The sequence below is a fragment of the Dama dama genome, chromosome 25, assembly GCF_033118175.1.
Source record: "Dama dama isolate Ldn47 chromosome 25, ASM3311817v1, whole genome shotgun sequence".
In the NCBI taxonomy this organism is placed as follows: Eukaryota; Metazoa; Chordata; class Mammalia; order Artiodactyla; family Cervidae; genus Dama; species Dama dama.
The window spans coordinates 25,351,846-25,370,053 of NC_083705.1; positions in this window are offsets into that span (position 1 = coordinate 25,351,846).

Here is an 18,208-nt window from a genome sequence, read left to right on the forward strand (position 1 = left end):
AGATGGAACATATTTCATTGTGTGATTTACTTATTTGCATTCCTAAAAGAGCAGATTTTCTTACAGCCTCACTTGTATATTGGTCTTTCTGTCTTTTTAATGTGTGATTCCCCTTTTCCTCTCTGAGCTGCCACATTCTGACAGGGTCTCATATATCCACTATATCAGTGGAAGGGACAAAATAAAAAATTTATATCATCCACATGACAGACCTGAAAAACTAGCCTCTCATTTAAATATTGCAAAAAATTGAGTTATATGCTACATAAGTGACAGGAGAATGGGGCTCTTAATCTATGTGAAAGGAAATTGGATTCAAGTTGTTTTATCTCTTGCAGATGTTCAACATTATTTTTGTCAGCTAGTAGTTAAGTTGAAGAGAGACATCTTTCTCAGAATAGAAACATGAAATAATAATGTCCTCCAGCATCATCTCATCATGTTAAGCCATGAGATGGATGATATCCCGATGTGAAAAGATGCAAATGATACTGAGTTTTGAAGTATTTGTTGGAGCAGAGGAGAGGCTGAAGTTTTGTTCTACAATATACTGCTTCTGCATGAAAAAGATAAGGAATTCCAGAGAAAATTTGTTAATAAAAAAAGGCAGGGGTGTGGTAGGGGAGGGAATGTTTCCTAAATTTCCACAGTTTCCTAAGAGATTTGTTTTGGACAGGAATCCTGTAAAGATTTGGGTTTAAAACGTTCCTGCAGAAAGTTGGCACTAGCATGGGTATGGACTCAGTGTCCTTGGGGGCCAAGTCCAGAGTGTGTTGCTTAGATTTGTTCTGCTTTTATTCATGACACAGGGACACGAGGCTTCCCAGGGTGACTTGGTCTTGGGTGTGTCATGGCCTCTCACCTTTCCCCTCTTTAGCAAGTGCTCTGGTTTGTCTCTGCTGACATAGGTCTATTTATCACCCTCTGCGGTTCTCAGTCCTTATACCTGAGTCATGACATGCCTTCTATCTATAAGCTCAGCCCTATCCTGAGTTAATCCAGACATGTCGGAAAGCTATCTTAGCAGCCCAGACCACTGAGGTCTGTGATGAGATGTGCTGCTTTGAGACACCCAGCTGGTGTGCTGGAGGGACGTTAGGGAGTGTCCCAGAATGGTGGCTTCCTGTAAAGAGTGAGTTTTCCTATCTGGTGTCTGAGTGTTCCTGACACTGTGATGCCTAAACTAGGACTGGAATCCTAGTCAACTAGGCTGGGCCATGAGGCCTCAGAGGAAAGTGACAGATTCTCCCTCTACCAGTCCCCATAGCTGTCCTCAGAGGACCAGACATGTTTCTGGGTTGATTTCTTCAGGCCCCAGGCTGCCTCGTTCAGCTTCCCCGTGTTGCCCTGCTTCTCTCCAGCTTCTGTGTAGCTGATACGTCAGCATTTCACACATCTGTTTAATGGCTGTCCTGACACATGCCTCAGGATTTTGGATCCTCCCTGGACTATACCTAAGCAATAGAACATAATTAAACCATGAAAGAATTACTTTATATTTTCGCCCTAACTCCTAGTATTTACTAACACATTTTTAAATGGTACTATAGCTGGATTTGGGTTGCATATTATAAATGGCATTTTTAATAATAATAGCACAACAATTTAACTTATGTACAGATTCTGTGCTAAGAACTTCACATTCATTATTTAATTCAAATGTGCAGCAAGATATTTATTTCATCGTATTTCAGAGGAGGAAAAGAGTTCCTAAGAGGCTAATTTCTCTCATATCATATAGAAATGGAATTACAAACCATGTCTGCTTGATGTTAAAGTTAATGCTTTTAACCATGAAACTATCCTGACTCACACACTGGGCATGTGATTTATACCTTTTTAATAATAATTCATAGTTTGAAGGTGATCTCACTGAAGGTTAAATATGTTGCGTTTCTATTTTGTTTATAGGAAGAAATAGGGCAGGAAGTGGAAATGGGTACAAATGAAATTACTTATTTAAACTTTATCATACATTAGCATTTATAAAGACCTAAAAAATGCAACAAGAACAGCTCATGTATTATCTACTGCATGTGTGCTCAGGAACACACCCCCATCTGCATATAGCATAGGTTTATTCTTACACATGCTATTTTTTAGGGATTAGTATATGCTGGGTACTTTATAGAAATTACCCACTGTCTTAGACTCAAGTTTCCCAGAAGGTAGAGTCAAGCATAAGGCTAAGAATAAAGCACTGATCATTTATTTTGAGGCATAAACCCAAAACAGCAAAACTGATGAAAAAGGAAAGGGAGGCAAGAGTAGTTGTGAAGCAGTGGAGTTATTGCACTGACTAGGGCTTCGTAAGAAGTATAGAGGACCAGGCCGGCCACTCAGCAAGCGTGTCTGCAAAGCGGGGTGGGGCTTTTTTGGAAAGACCCTGTAAAGAAATCTCATCTCGAAGCAGTTTATTGAAGAACAGAAAGTGGGGCAGTTTACTTTCTGGTATCTCTTCTATCTCTGTTTTTCCACTGGTGAAAATTTGTCCAGTTCTCAGAGTTAATTTCGTCATACTTCAGTAGTTGCCAGAGGGCAGCATCCCAGATCCTGGGGGGTGTTGTGTTTCATTCAAATATTGAAATGGCAAGAAGACTGAGCAACTCTGGGCACATGAGTGGTCGGTCCAGCAGTGTATAGGTAGCCGAGGAGGAAGCTCTCCCAGGCCAAGAAAATGGTTGGTTCTCCATGGAAACAAAAGGCAGACCTGTCTAATGAGGAACATAACCTTTATGGTTGATGTATCTGCTTATAATTCACAGCAACCCTGAGAGGTATTATTATATTTCTTACTTTAAAGCAGAGGAAGCAAGCTAATTTGCCCTGGATCACAAAACAGTGAGCAGTCAAGCCAGAATTGGAATTCAGATCAGTTTACTTTCAAATTTTATGCTCTGTCCAGTATGTTACTTATATTTTGCTGCATGAATTAATTTGATTAAAATATGATAACAATAATACAAAGTCCTTGTGAAAAATACTGAAAATGAACAAAATAATCATTCATAATCTATAGACTCAAAAATAATCCTTTAAAAATCTTTTTAGCTTTTTCAACTGTTTTTATCTTTTCAGTTCAGTTCAGTCGCTCAGTTGTGTCTGACTCTTTGCGACCCCGTAGGTAGTCTACGGGGAAGGCTTCCTGTCCATCAGCAATTCCCAGAGCATGCTCAAACTCATGTCCATCAAATTGCTGATGCCATCCAACCATCTCATCCTCTGTCATCCCTTTCTCCTCCTGCCTTCATTATTTCCCAGCATCAGGGTCTTTTCTTTCTTTGCATCAGGTGGCCAAAGTATTGGAGTTTCAGCTTCCCCATCAGTCCTTCCAATGAATATTCAGGACTGATTTCCTTTAGGATTGACTGATTGGATCTCCTTGCAGTCCAAGGGACTCTCAAGAGTCTTCTTCAACACCACAGGTCAAAAGCATAAATTTTTTGGAGCTCAGCTTTCTTTATGGTTCAACTCTCACATCCATACATGACTACTGGAAAAACCATAGCTTTGACTAGACGGACCTTTGTTGGTAAAATAATGTCTCTGCTTTTTAATATGCTGTCCAGGTTGGTCATAGCTTTTCTTCCAAGGAGCAAGCGTCTTTTATTTCATGGCTTCAGTCACCATCTGCAGTGACTTTGGAGCCCAGAAAAATAGTCTGTCACTGTTTCCATTGTTGCCCCATCTATTTGCCATGTAGTGATGGGACTGGATGCCATGATCTTAGTTTTCTGAATGTTGAGTTTTAAGCCAACTTTTTCACTTTCAACAAGAGACTCTTTAGTTCTTCACTTTCTGCATTAAGGGTGGTGTCATCTGCGTATCTGAGGTTATTGATATTTTCCCCAGAAGTCTTGATTCCGGATTGTGCTTCATCCAGCCCAATATTTCTCATGATGTACTCTGCATATAAGTTAAATAAGGGTGACAATATATATAGCCTTGACATACTCCTTTCTCAATTTGGAACCAGTCTGTTGTTACATGTACAGTTCTAACTGTTGCTTCTTGACCTGGTTACAGATTTCTTAGGAGGCAGGTAAGGTGGTCTGGTATTCCCATCTCTTTAAGAACTTTTCAGTTTGTTGTGATCCACACAGTCCAAGGCTTTGGCGTAGTCAATAAAGCAGAAGTAGATGTTTTTCTGAAACTCTCTTATTTTCTTGATGATCCAACAGATGTTGACAATTTGATCTCTGGTTCTTCTGCCTTTTCTAAATCCAGCTTGAACATCTGGAAGTTCTTGATTCACATACTGTTGAAGCCTAGCTTGGAGAATTTTGAGCATTACTTTACTAGCGTGTGAGATGAGTGCAACTGTGCAGTAGTTTGAACATTCAAACATTCAAAAGTTTTTATCTTTTAGTTTTTCTGTATTTTTACTCAGTTGAGATGATACAAATAGTTTAGGCTCTGGTCATTGATCAATATACCAATATATCAATATATCCTTTGTCAATAGTAACTATTATGATTCCATAAAAGTACCCGGTTATAGCATTATGTGCTTTGGAAGAAGTAGGTCTATGATCCATTGTCTGCATTTACTGGGGAAAAGGAGTATTTTCCTAACTAAGAAGGAGAGTAAGTCAACTAGTCTAATCTTGTAAGTGCTAACTTAAAGACAAATTTGCCAATGACAAACCTCCCAACAAACTAAACGATTTTGTGGACAGATGACTCCTTATCCATGGAATGCTTTTAGTAGAATGAACTTTGTGTTTAAGATTTCTTTGGTAAACAAATCTGGAATCTTCAGATTTATGGGACATGGATTCTGGAAAATGTCATGTAAACTATGTAGGTATCTGAGTAGAAAATGGAAATGTTTCAGATGTTTCCTGAACTAAGGAGCTCCCTCTGGGTAATAAGGTGGCTGCATACCTTTGCAGAGACCTCATCTATGATTTTGGACCAGAGTGCTCCTAACACAGAAGGAATACAGGGAATTGTGTGAGGGGTTGTGAACCTCTCCCCATTGGACCTGTGCCTCTTCATTACTTACACGTTTGAAATTATTAGTAAAGCTTGGTAATGGCTAAGATTGTCTTACGTGTGAGCTATATTTGACAGCAGATTTTTTGTTGTGTCTTGTGCTATCTCAATTCATAACTATGTCCTCACTAATGACATTTTAACCATATAATTGTTTTTCAGTTGTTAAGTTGTGTCTGATTCTTTGATGCCCCATGGACTACAGCATGCCAGGCTTCCCTGTCCTTCACCATCTCCCAGAGTTTGCTCAAACTCATGTCCATTGTGTCGGTGATGCCATCCAACCATCTCATCCTCTGCCACCCCCTTCTCTTCCTGCCTTAAATCTTTCCCAGAATCAAGGCCTTTTTCAGTGAGTCAGCTCTTCACATCAGATGGTCCAAGTGTTGGAGCTTCGGTATCAGCCCTTCCAATGAATTTTCAGGGTTGATTTCCTTTAGAATTGACTGGTTTGATCTCCTTGCTGTCCAAGGGACTCTCAAGAGTCTTTTCCAACACCACAATTCAAAAGCATCAATTCTTTGGCATTCAGCCCTCTTTAGGGTCCAACTCCCACATATATACATGACCACTGGAAGACCACAGCTTTGACTATATGGACCTTTGTGAGCAAAGTGATGTCTCTGTTTTTTTTTTTTTTTTAAACACTGTCTAGGTTTGTTATGACTTTCCTTCCAAGGAGCTAGAGTCTTTTAATTTCATGGCTGCAGTCACCATCCACAGTGGTTTTGGAGTCCAAGAAAAGAAAATCTGTCATTGCTTCTACTTTTTTCTCTTTCTATTTGCTGTGAAATGATATGACCAGATGCCATGATCTTAGTTTTTTGAATGTTGAGCTTTCAGCCAGCTTTTTCACTCTTCCTCTTTCACCGTCATCCAGAGGCTCTTTAGTTCCTCTTCACTTTCTGCCATTAGAATGGTATCATCTGCTTATCTGAGATTGTTGATATTTCTCCTGGTAATCTTGATTCCAGCTTGTGATTCATCCAGCCCAGCATTTCCCATGATGTACTCTGCATATAAGTTAAATAAGCAGGGTAACAGTATATAGCCTTAACATATTCCTTTCCCAATCTGGAACCAGTTCATCATTCCATGTAAGGTTCTAACTGTTGCTTCTTGACCCACATACAGGTTTCTTAGGAGGCAGGTAAGGTGGTCTGATAGTCCTATTTCTTTAAGAATTTTCCACAGTTTGTTGTGATCCACAGAGTCAAAGGCTTTTGCATAGTCAGTGAAGCAGATGTATGTGTTTTTCTGGAATTCCCTCATTTTCTCAATGATCCAACAGATGTTGGCAATTTGATCTCTGGTTTCTCTGCTTTTTCTAAATCCAGCTTGTATATCTGGAAGTTCTCAGTTCTGCTGAAGGCAAGGTTAAAGGATTTTAAGCATAACCTTCCTAGCATGTGAAATGAGAGCAATTTTACTGTAGTTTGAAAATTCTTTGGCATTGCCTTTCTTTGGGATTGAAATGGAAACTGACATTTTCCTGTCCTGTGGCCACTGCTGAATTTTCCAAATTTTCTGACATATTGAATGCAGCCCTTTAACAGCATCATCTTTTAGGATTTGAAATAGGACAGCTGGAAGTCCATCACCTCCACTAGTTTTGTTTGTAGTGATGCTTCCTAAGGCCCACTTGACTTCACACTTCAGGATGTCTGGTTTTAGCTGAGTGACCACAGCATTGTGGATATCTGGGTCATTAAGACCTTTTTGTATGGTTCTTCTGTGTTTCTATTTATTTAATTTACTTATTGTTGGCTGTGCTATTTTGGCTATTCATTTATTTATTTTTACTTATTTATTTATATCCTGGTCGTTAAGGCCTTTTTGATTAGTTTCGCTGTGTTTCTATTTATTTTATTTATTTATATTACTTGTTGCTTTGTGTGCACTTTCTCTAGTTGCAGTGAGCAGGGTCTGCTCCTCATTGCGGTGTGCAGGCTCCTCACGTGGTGGCTTCTCTTGTTGCGGAGCGTGGGCTCTAGGTGTGTGAGCTTCAGTAGTTGTAGCACATGGGCTCAGTAGTTGTGGCCCATGGGCTCTAGAGCTTGGGCTTAATAGTTGCAGTGCACAGGCCCAGTTGCCCTGTGGCATGTGGGATCCTCCTGTACCAGGAATCAAACCCATGTCCCTTGCATTGTCAGATCACTGGACCACCAGGGAAGTCCCTAGTGTTTTGTAACTTTAAATAATACTGAAATACGCAACTCTGATCAAATCATTATATATGTTTTATATGGACTTCCCTGGTAGCTCAGCTGGTAAAGAATCTTCCTGCAGTGCAGGAGACCCTGGTTCGATTCCTGGGTCAGGAAGATCCTCTGGAGAAGGGACAGGCTACCCACTCCAGTATTCTTATGCTTCCCTGGTGGCTCAGCTGGTAAAGAATCTGCCCACAATGTGGGAGATTTGGGTTTTACCCCTGGGTTGGGAAGATCCCCTGGAGAAGGGAATGGCTACCCACTCCAGTATTCTGGCCTGGAGAATTCCATGGACTGGGAGCTTCAGTAGCTGTAGCACATGGGCTCAGTAGTTGTAGCCAGTGGGCTCTAGAGCTGGGGCTTAATAGTTGCAGTGCACAGACCCAGTTGCTCTGTGTCATGTGGGATCCTCCTGTACCAGGGACCAAACCCACGTCCCTTACATTGGCAGGTAGATTCCTAATCACTGGACCACCAGAGAAATCCTTAATATTTTGTCACTTTTGGTAACTTTAAATACTACTGAAATACACAACTCTGATCAAATAATTATATATGTTTTATATAGTTTCTTTTGAATGACTCCAAGAGAAGGAGTTTGCTATATACTTTTTAATTGCTACAAGAGGGAAACCTTTGTGATAATCTATTGCTTTGCCTCTTGTTCTTGCTATTTCAAGGAGAAAGAAGAGGGTCAAGAGGAAAAGAGGGAAAAAAGGAGAAAGAAGTAAGGAAAAGAGGGAAAAAGGGAGAAAGTAGTAAAGATAGAAGGAATTATCATTAGACTCTCCTATAAGCCTGGGATCTGTCTTCACTCTTGAGTAATCATTCCTGCTGAAATCCTTCCATTCCTAGTTTTTGCCTCCAAATCACATTCCTGCTCCATACCCTGAAATCCTGCAGAGCCCAACTAAGCTCTGCTTGATTCTTATAACGATTACCCCCGATACAGCTGCTGGGGGTCTTCCCAGGCGGCTCAGTGGTAAGGAGTCCACCTGCCAATGCAGGAGATTCAGATTCAGTCCCTGGGCTGGGAAGATCCCCTGGAGAAGGAATGACAACCTGCTGCAGTATTCTTGCCTGGAAAATCCCATGGACAGAGGAGCCTGGTGGGCTACAGTCCACGGGGTTGCAAAGAGTTGGACACAACTTAGCTACTAAACAACAACAGGAGTAACTGGAGAAACCTCAAGCAGCTTGGTGTTTGAGCAGGGGAGATACATTTCTGGCATTCCAAGTTGGAGCTAGTGGTTTTATGGCACATCTAGGGCTTCTCTGGTGGCTCAGATGGTAAAGAATCCACTTGCAATGCACAAGACCTGGATTTGATCCCTGAGTTGGGAAGATCCCCTGTAGAAGGGCATGGCAACCCACTCAAGTATTCTTGCCTGGAGAATCCCATGGACAGAGTAGCCTTCTGGGCTACAGTCCATGGGGTCTCAAGGAGTTGGACGTGATTGAGCGACTAAGCACATAGTACAGGGTTCTTAATCCAGAGAGAATTTGGTGGGGGAGAGGTTCAGTGAGTTTGGAGGGGAAAGTTATACCTTTAATTCACAAAAAGCTCTGCTTCTCTAAAAGATAGCTGACTGAGGCAAGTTGCAGTGGTGTGAGCTTTCCCGTATTAAGAACTGTGTAGGGGCTTCTGTGCTAATTTGCTTTTCCTATCATTTAGTTCCTGCTTCCTTTGTTTTCCCCATTTTCCTCTGGGGAGGAGTAGCGTCCGATGTAGTAGAATATAAGGCTCGGGATCAGTTAGTCCAGGTACCGACCTGTGCTCTGGGTGTTGGTAAATTAAAGTGTTGCACTCAGTGGTCTCATACCTTCCACTTTGCCTTCTAGAAATGTTTGAATGTTAGATGAAGAAGTGCCATTAAATAAATGAAATTTCATTTCTAGAAAAAAATTCTAATACATCCTCCGACCCCTTCAATTTCGATGCATTGATGAATAGAAAATTGCCCATGGAAGGCTTTGCATATAATCCTTCCTCTTTCATGCCCCCGACCTTTCTAGAGTGTACTTCAAGGAAGTACAAGCTGGTCTTGGAAAAATCCTACCTAGCCAGTTTCTTACAATTGAGGGGAAGTCAGAGGTATGGGTGCAGAGGGAGACCTGGGGAATGTTTTGAACTGAGATGGCCAATATTAAGCAACAAGAAACCCCTCATGTAGCCTGCAGGGGGTTCTGTGTGGTTGCCCTTTAAGCTGGGCACCGGGCTCCTGCTCTCCTCCCATCTCAGACATGCTGGCTGAGCAGTACTCTGGGCAGACAGAAAGTGATAGCCCTTCCTAAAAATTTCTCAGTGTAATTCTTTTATTTCACACTTTCTTTTTCTTAACAAAGAGGACTTAAAACGTTAGGTGAAGATAGTTTAATATATTACTGAGATATGTTAGGGATGGGGAGGGACCACTAAAACTTGTAGGCCAAAGTCATTGTTTTCACTGCCTTCATTCTCCTGTGTTATTGTCCTTGACTTTAGGGTGTATGTGTGTATAGGGTGTGTGTGTGTCCACACGTTGTGTGTGTCGCTCAGTCATGTCGGACTCTTTGCGACCCCATGGTCTTACTCACTCACAAATAGAGTTCTCAGTAGTCTCTTTAAAACCCTTGATGAATGCTCTAGCCTCTAATTTGAGGGAATATCCCAAGAGTGAGGTAAAGAGCACTGCCCACAGGAGTTCCAGCTGCCTTAAATCTAAGGGGAGAAGTGTCCCAAGACATGGGAAATAAAGATTGACTGTAAGAATGTGACTCGGACCACATTTTTTCAGCAAAATGACACGTGATATTTTAAAATCTCAAGACCAGTGAACCATTCAAAGAGTCAAGGTTAATCAGAATAGAGCCCTATGGATAGATTCTGTTAAAATAATAACAATAAATTGGGAATGTAAAAACAATTTTTTAAAAAGTGATGTAAAATATATACCACAGAGAAATTGTCTTTAGAACAATAGAAAGAATACACAGAAATTGTTCCTAGGGTCTCAAAGAGGTAACCCCTAACAAAAGTTACAGTCAGAGAAAAAAGTCTCAAAGAAGCAATAGAAAAGTTCACAGAAAAATTAAAAGGCAGTAGGAAAAGATGGGAAATGAACTAAAGAAATAGAAAAGGAAAAATAACACAGAAAGAATAAATGTGACTGAAAACATATGTATAGTGGCAGGTTTGACAACATCACCTAAAATGAAATGGTAATGAACAAAAGACATAAAAGAGATTTTAGACAAGGTTCTGGATATAAAAGAAAAATTAAGGTGATCCTATGTATACTAATTGACACTTTGAGAGAGAGAACAGAACAGATGGAACAGAAATGATTTCAATAATATAAAAGTTTCCTTCAGTAAAAGCCTGAATCAGCACATTGAAGCACGATCCAGTAAAGATTGGCACAATACAACCAATACCCAGCCATATCCTTAAAACGTTACTGAATACAAGATAAAGGAAGATTTATATGGGCGTGAAGAAAAGAAATTAAGTCACAAAGAAGGGAAAAGTCTGGCTGACTTCAGACTTCTTCATAGCAAGATTCAATGCCAAAAGATGTTGAGGGAATGCCAACAAAATGTTACTCAATAATTAACCATGCAAGTTCAAGTCTAAAGGCAACAGATAATCTCAGTAATGCAAGTAGTTAGGCAATAGAGTAGATAGGAGTCCTTGGGGAAAATAAGCTTAGTGGATCAGGAGATGATTCACAATAAATGTAGCCATTTTATTGAATAAGTTGAATATTCAAATATAAAATCTTTACATTCTCCCCCGTCTTTAGACTGTCCTAGTCAAATATTCCTTTCTTGTTCTTTGAGCAATCTATTGGTCTGATCCCATCACTTTTCTGGTATTTTCAAGTATTCAAAATCCAGCAAATCTTCTATCTCATATACAATTTAACTCTTATTTTCTTTCCAAGGTTGGGCACCTATGGCAGATGATGGGTACCAAAATATGTCTCTTTGGCATATGAATTATTTTGAGTTAACTGCCAACCGAGAACCAGCAGATGTAGGAAAAGCTCTTTACCTCCCTCCCCTAAAAATAGAGCACAAATTTTCCCTTTTGTAGAGGAAATTTACATTTGTAGAAAGTTTCTGTACCAGGAAGAGATGTACTCCCAGAAACAACATTTACCACCTGAGAGGATCTTAACTGCATAACAACACAGCCCTTATTTCTTACTCCTATAACCACTCTCCTCCACCCCAGAGGCTTAACCCCCCTTTCCTTTGTGTAGTCTAGGATGGTATATGTCTTAATCATTTAGCCATTTCCTTGAGCCACATTATACTTTTTGAACTCCTGCACATAGTACATAATTAAAACTGTTTTTTCCTCTTCTTATTCTGTCTTTTATCAGTTTTATTCAGGGTTTCAGCCATTGAACCTAAGAGGGAGGAGGGAAAATAACTTTTCCTCCCCTACACAGAGACTCTTCTTCCTTCTCTCATCTCCTCTCCTTACCCTCTCTTTTGTCTGAGTCCTCTTCTCCTCTTGTGTGTTGTGGTGAGAAGGAGAGATGGGAGAGAATGGGTGAACATCACTTAGCGCCTTTGGGTGCTCTTTAGGTTTTTATTGCCTCTGATTCTATGTGAGAGGTCCAGATGCTGTTGCTTTCCAAAGGTGAATCAGGAGGGAAGGGGGCAGGGCACCACCTTCAAAAGAATGACGTGCCATTGTCATGGATGGGCTGGCATCTCCTCCCTCCTTTGGAAAGTATGAAAGTGAAAGTGTTAGTCACTCAGTTGTGTCCGACTCTTTTGTGACCCCATGGACTGTGGCCCAGCAGGCTCCTCTGTCCATGGGATTTCCCTGGCAAGAATGCTGGAGTGGGTTGCCATTCCCCTTTCCAGGGGATCTGCCTGACCCAGGAATCGAATCTGAGTCTCCTTCATTGCAGGGAGATTCTCCACTGTCTGAGGCACCAGGGAAGCCCAGGCCTCTCCCAGATTCTCCAGGTTAGTTGGTTAGTTTTCAGCGAAAGCGGCAGTGGCAGCACTGTGTTCCTTCTCGGGACCTTCTGGTGTGAGACAGTTCATGATGGTGGTTATTATGGTGCCTGGCAGAGCTGGGTGGTTTTGTGCAATGGTTCCCTAACCAAATGTAACTGTTTTAAATCTTGAAAACATAGAAATAATGGTTAACCAGTGTTGGGAGATATAAGGAGGAAATGTGGAAGGGATTAAAAGTGTCAAATTTTGTCATCTTTCATGTGAAGGGATAAATAGATATTGTTCAACATTGTATGGTATGGCTAAAAATTATGATTTTCCTCCATAATTCTATATATTTTTTAAACCTTGGAGTAGTACTTCTCACCTAGAAGCGATTTTGACCCACCTTTTCGGGGGCATCTGGCTCTGTCTGGAGACAGTTTTGGTTGTCTCACTGCAGGGAGGAGGGGGTTTCTACTGGTCTTGTGAGTGCAGGCCAGGGATGCATCTAAAATTCCTACGAAGGGATTAACAGCCCCCCAAAGTGATATGAAAATTACTTGAAACCGAAAACATCTGAGCAGCTGCAAGAAGAAACATTACCTAAACTTAAGCAGAGCCTCCTGAAAATACTGCCATCAGCTGCCATCAGTCCTTTTCTGAGGGAGTTTCCTCCTGAGGGGAGGTGACAGGGGAAGACTGACTCTTAGCACCAGCTGCCCATTAGCATCAAAAAGCCCAGTAGGCTCTTTCGTACTTTCCCATTAATGCCCAACCTCCTCTTCCTTTTTAAAGTTAGTACATAAACCTGTATCTCTGGCTCTTCAGTGCGTTCATTCCTGAGTGCTCCCAAGTGCATGTATGAATAAACCCCTACTTTTTTCTAGTTAATATGTCTGTTGTCAGTTTATTTGCAGGACCCCTAACATGTGATGGATAGGGAGGCCTGGCATGCTGCAATTCATGGGGTTGCAAAGAGTCAGACACGACTGAGTGACTGAACTGAACTGAACTGAACATTTGGACCTAAGTGGATAAAATTTTCAGTACCTACCATCCTCAACCCCCCATAGCAAACAGACATATTTTAAATATGAAAATCATTTTAGAGGGGAGAAGAGTTTTTCTGAACTTCAGTAATTTATTCCAAATAACTGCAGAATTTTTTTTTTGTAAAAGTGAAATAAAACCCAGCACAAAAATATATAGCCCTTATACCATGATCTTGATTTTGTAGAATTATGCCCATTTTTTCTAACTATACATGTATATACAGAGATGTTGCGAAAGGTGTTAGAAGGAAAAATGATGGATATTTACAGGTAGTAGAATTTGGAGTGATTGTTTCTTTCTCTTTGCCATCCCCCCCTCCTTGATCACTTAAAGCTTATTTTTCAATACTGATGAATATAATGTTTAGAAATGCAGTGGATTTTTTATTCTTTCTTACAGGAAAAGCAACGTCAACTATAAAAAAACCTTTTCAGTGGATCCCTTTGTGGGTCAGGAGAAAAATCCAGCTTATTTCCTCTATTCCTTGTTCACACTGAAACAGAATGACATAGATATCAGTTACCAGGCCAACACTGCCTGCGTCTGCACGGTTGAAGAAGATCTTGGGGGCTGCTTGAAATGAGTTCTCTGTGCTGAACAGGTCAGGTAAGTCTTACTTTAACCTCATTACTCTTGCTCTCCTCTATCTTCAAGAGCAAAATCATGTATGTGTTCATTAATAAAACTTCTCTTCCGCGTCTCCTGCTCTTCAGGTGAGGCTCTGCCTGTGCCCAGGGCGCTGCCTCGCGTCCTCTTCATTCTGCTGGCTCTGATCTGTCCTTTGCACATGCGGTAGAGACACACACCGTGGTGTGGAGGGGCTGGCGAGGCCTCTTGCACCGTTGCTGCCCTCTTTCATGAAGGAACAAAGTTCTTTCATCTCTTACTTGCACATAAGTTGCAAAAATTATTTTATTTCTTAAAAATCTCCTTGAATAAGTTCCGCCAAGTACCTGAAACAATAGCCCCTTTTCACTTTGAAAAGCGCGAAAAAATAAATCTCCTTTCTTTATGGGTATCAAAGCCAAGCATATGTGCTCTATTTGGAGAATGCCAACGCCTCAAGCTGCAGCATTTCTTTCACCAGCTCTCAGCAAGTGGCCATTTAGGCTTAATTGCTCCTCACAGCATAGTCCAATTAAGAACGGGCATCAGCAGGGTGAAGGCTATTTGTTAATCCATAAAAGGTAGGAGAGACAGTGCTTGTTTTGCCTGCGGTTTTTATTCACATGTTTGGGTGAAAATCTAAACAGCTGGAACTCTCGGCAAGTGATATGTGTGTATTTAATCTGTTGGCTATGGGCAAGACAAGTGTATGAATGAATATTACACAAAAGCCAAACTTTTTCTCCCATACAAAGGAGAACTTTGTCAAGATATTGTTGAACCTACCGAAGCATGATACTAAAATTGCAGTGGGAAGCGGGGAGGGCAGAGCCAGGTCAAAGGGGAAAAACCTCTGAGGGGTTTCTCTGCAGCCTGAAGATGGCTTTAGTTCCCCAGAAGAGCAAGTTCCCTGTTAAAGCGCACAGTTCTATCAGCACAAACTGTGGGCTTTTATTGTTGTTTAGATTTTTTTTTGAGTTTTTATTTTTTGAGAAGTTGACTTCTGTACATTGTTTTGATGTGGTACAAGGAGAACTGCCATTCTACATTGTGGGAGGGGGACAGGATAAACTAACAAGAAATTGGAAGTATGGGAGTGACAAAGTGCCTCTTGTGATACGATGAAAATAGGCAAACATAGCTATGAAATATTCTCAGCTAGCTCAAAGGTTTCCACATTTCCTTCTGTAGGAAGAAGAATCTGATGAGCACCAGACAGCCTGGGGGCCACTTACTGGTTTCTTACAAGTCTAGAGGCTTCGATTTTCAGAGAAGGGGCAAGTAGAAAACACACCTGAGTGACCTGCTGGGTTAGGCTGCTCATGAAACCCTGGGATCAGGTGACAAGATATGTTGTTTAGAAAAATCAGGCTTCAGTAGCAGGGGGATTTGGGAAGATAGGAAGAAGGATATTTAATACTGTTGCCTTCTCAGAGCAGAGTGAGATTAGATGTCAGATATCTTCTGTGATTTTTTGTTTGTTTGTTTGCCTGTGCTGAGTGGCTTGCAGGATCTTAGTTCCCCAATCAGGGATTGAACTTGGGCCCCAACAGTGAAAGCCCTGAGTCTTAACCACTGGGCCATCAGAGAATTTCCTCCTCCATGATTTATATATTGGTTGGGCTTTGAAGACAGGCAGAGCCATCTGTCCATTTTCTTGTTTCTTCTTCCCAAGTTTCTAACTTTCTAACCTCTGGACATCTGGGGATTCTGCTCCAGCTAAAGCATCTCTGGCCTCCTTGACCTTCCCTCCACCAACACAGAGAGGGAAGGAAGACCTGAGCAATTGTTCATGAACCTGGTCTGCTGAGTCAACCTGACATAGCTAGGGCTGGAGACTGTTTTGTTCTTCAGCTAAATGAAAGCCTATTTTTTCCCCCTTTGGCTTTGTGTGTGTGTATTTTAATCACATTGCCAATTGTTAATGTCCTCTGATGAGTGAAACTTTCACTGATTTTCGGGCTGTGCGTACGAGTGTACGTGCTCAGTGGTGTCCGACTCTTTGCGACCCCATGGACTGTAGCCTGCCAGGCTCCTCTGTCGATGGGATTTTTCAGGCAAGAATAGACTGGAGTGGGTTGCCATTTCCTACTCCAGGGGATCTTCCCGATCTAGGGATCAAACCTGAGTCTCCTGCTTTGGCAGGCAGATTCTTTACCACTGTGCCACCTGGGGAGCCTGTTAGGGCAGTACTTACTGTCAAATTAATGATTCTCCTCTGGAAAATGCCCACACCCACCTGCCTCTCAGTCTGAATCCTGGTGGGATGCTGGCTGCAGGTAATGATATTTACCCAGCTCATTGAAATGTCACACTTAGGACTGAACCCTGTAAATTATTATTGTGCTCATGTTATATTGTAAAGATAAAGGTCAGATCAGAGCTCAGATTTATTCACACCCATGATGCATTTCTGAGTGTTAGGAGAAAAATAAACTGTTGGGTCTTTCCGTTAAAAGTACATACAAGTGAAAGTGAGCTTTTTTTTTTTCCCCCAAAGGAAAAGATATAACCACAGAACCAGGAGGTTTTTGGAATAAATACAAAAGAAGGAGAATTTGGCTCATCTAAGCTCTATAAATACTACCTCCAATTTTCTGCACATTTTCTGACAGTCCTTTAAAAATAACTGGACAAGGTCAGGGACAAGTTCAGGAAGACGAAGGGAACTGCTGAGAACTGATCCTCACTAGTGCCTGAGTAGGTTGCCTCCTCTCTTGCAGGACTGAGATGGCTCTCTGGTTTTTTAGGGACAGTTGTTTGGTGGCCAGAAAGCCCATCATTAGAGCTGGGCAACTTTGTGCCCAATGAGTCACAAATCACATGGCTGGCTGTTTCCCTTGAACTGTACAGTTCCAAGAGCAGGATTGCTAACCCGAGAGCCCTAACCCCGGGGAGGCTGGCAGTAAGGAGGGAATGGAGATGCTTGGGGGGAGGTCTTCAGTGTGGGCTGAGAGTCAGCACTGAGCAGTGGGAAATGCCCCTTGCTGTGTCTTTGCCACATTAGCTCTTTTAATAAATTATGGTCTGAGTGTTAGCCATCAAGGCAACAGTTCTTGGCACTTAACAGAAAGCCCCAGAGCAGCTACATCAAATGACTTTTCTTCCATAAAATTTGACTTCTGAGCTTTGAAAGCTACTGGGCTCCCTGATCCTCCCCCCTCCCCATTTTTCTTACTAACTTATGCTTTTAAGAGTTAGCTCTAATTGGAGAGTAATATCTGAAGGGGTTTAATCATCCAAACTCTTTAAACTAGAATGAGTGGATAATCTTTTACTTGCTCTCATTTCTGTGATTCCTCCTCCTCCTTTTTCTTACATTTCTCAGTTGAATATTAGTGCCTTTATTTTGATATTCTCCATCTTTGTATGTTTTCTTAAAGATTTTTGTTCTCTATTCATTCATAATAAATACCACTGCAAACTCTAAACGCTTACTATGTGGTTGGTACCATATTGGATATAGCAAAGAAGGAGTAGTTTGTGTTTGATAATGTTTGAGGCCTTTGCTAATTTTTGTTGTTTTAGTATAAAGAATAAAAAATATAATCATGTTTTAAAGACTTTAAAAATCACAATATCTAGGGAAAGATAAATACATGTTAAGGTCTACTCTATACTGTTATACCCAGGATAAAATGTTACCTTTTTCACTTTCATATTTAATTTTAGTGTTTCTTGATCATCCTGCTCAACATTTATTTATCACTCCTTTCCCCCAAAAAGAGAGAAAAGTATCTGTCTGGATTCATGTCAATGTATGGCAAAACCAATACAATATTGTAAAGGAATTAGCCTCCAAAAAATAAATAACTAAATAATAAAAAAATAATAAATAAAATGGATAACTGAGAAAAAGAGACCCCATCACTACTTTTTCTTTGATCCTACTTAAAAAAAAACCCCAAAACATTAGTTTGAAAACAATAATTGCTTCTGCTAACAAATTTCTGTTTTTTTTTCTTTTTTGCCTGAAAAAAAAAAGTTTTTTCTTTTTTCTCTTGTATTTTTTCCTCATTTGTTTTTTCAGTTTATTTATTTATTTTAATTAGAAGATAATTACTTTACATGAATCAGCCACACGTGCATATATCCCCCCATACTGAATCCCCCTCCTACCTCCCTCCCTACCCCATCCCTCTGGGTTGTCCCAGAGCATTAGCTTTGCCCTACTTCATGCATTGAACTTTCAGTGGCCGTTTGTTTTTCATATGGTAATATACATGTTTCAATGCTCTTCTCTCAAATCATTCCACCCTCACCTTCTCCCATATAGTCCAAAGTTTGTTCTTTATATATGTGTATCCTTTGCTGCCTTGCATATAAGGTCATCATTACCATCTTTCTAAATTCCATATATATGCATTAATATACAGTATTTGTCTTTCTCTTTCTGA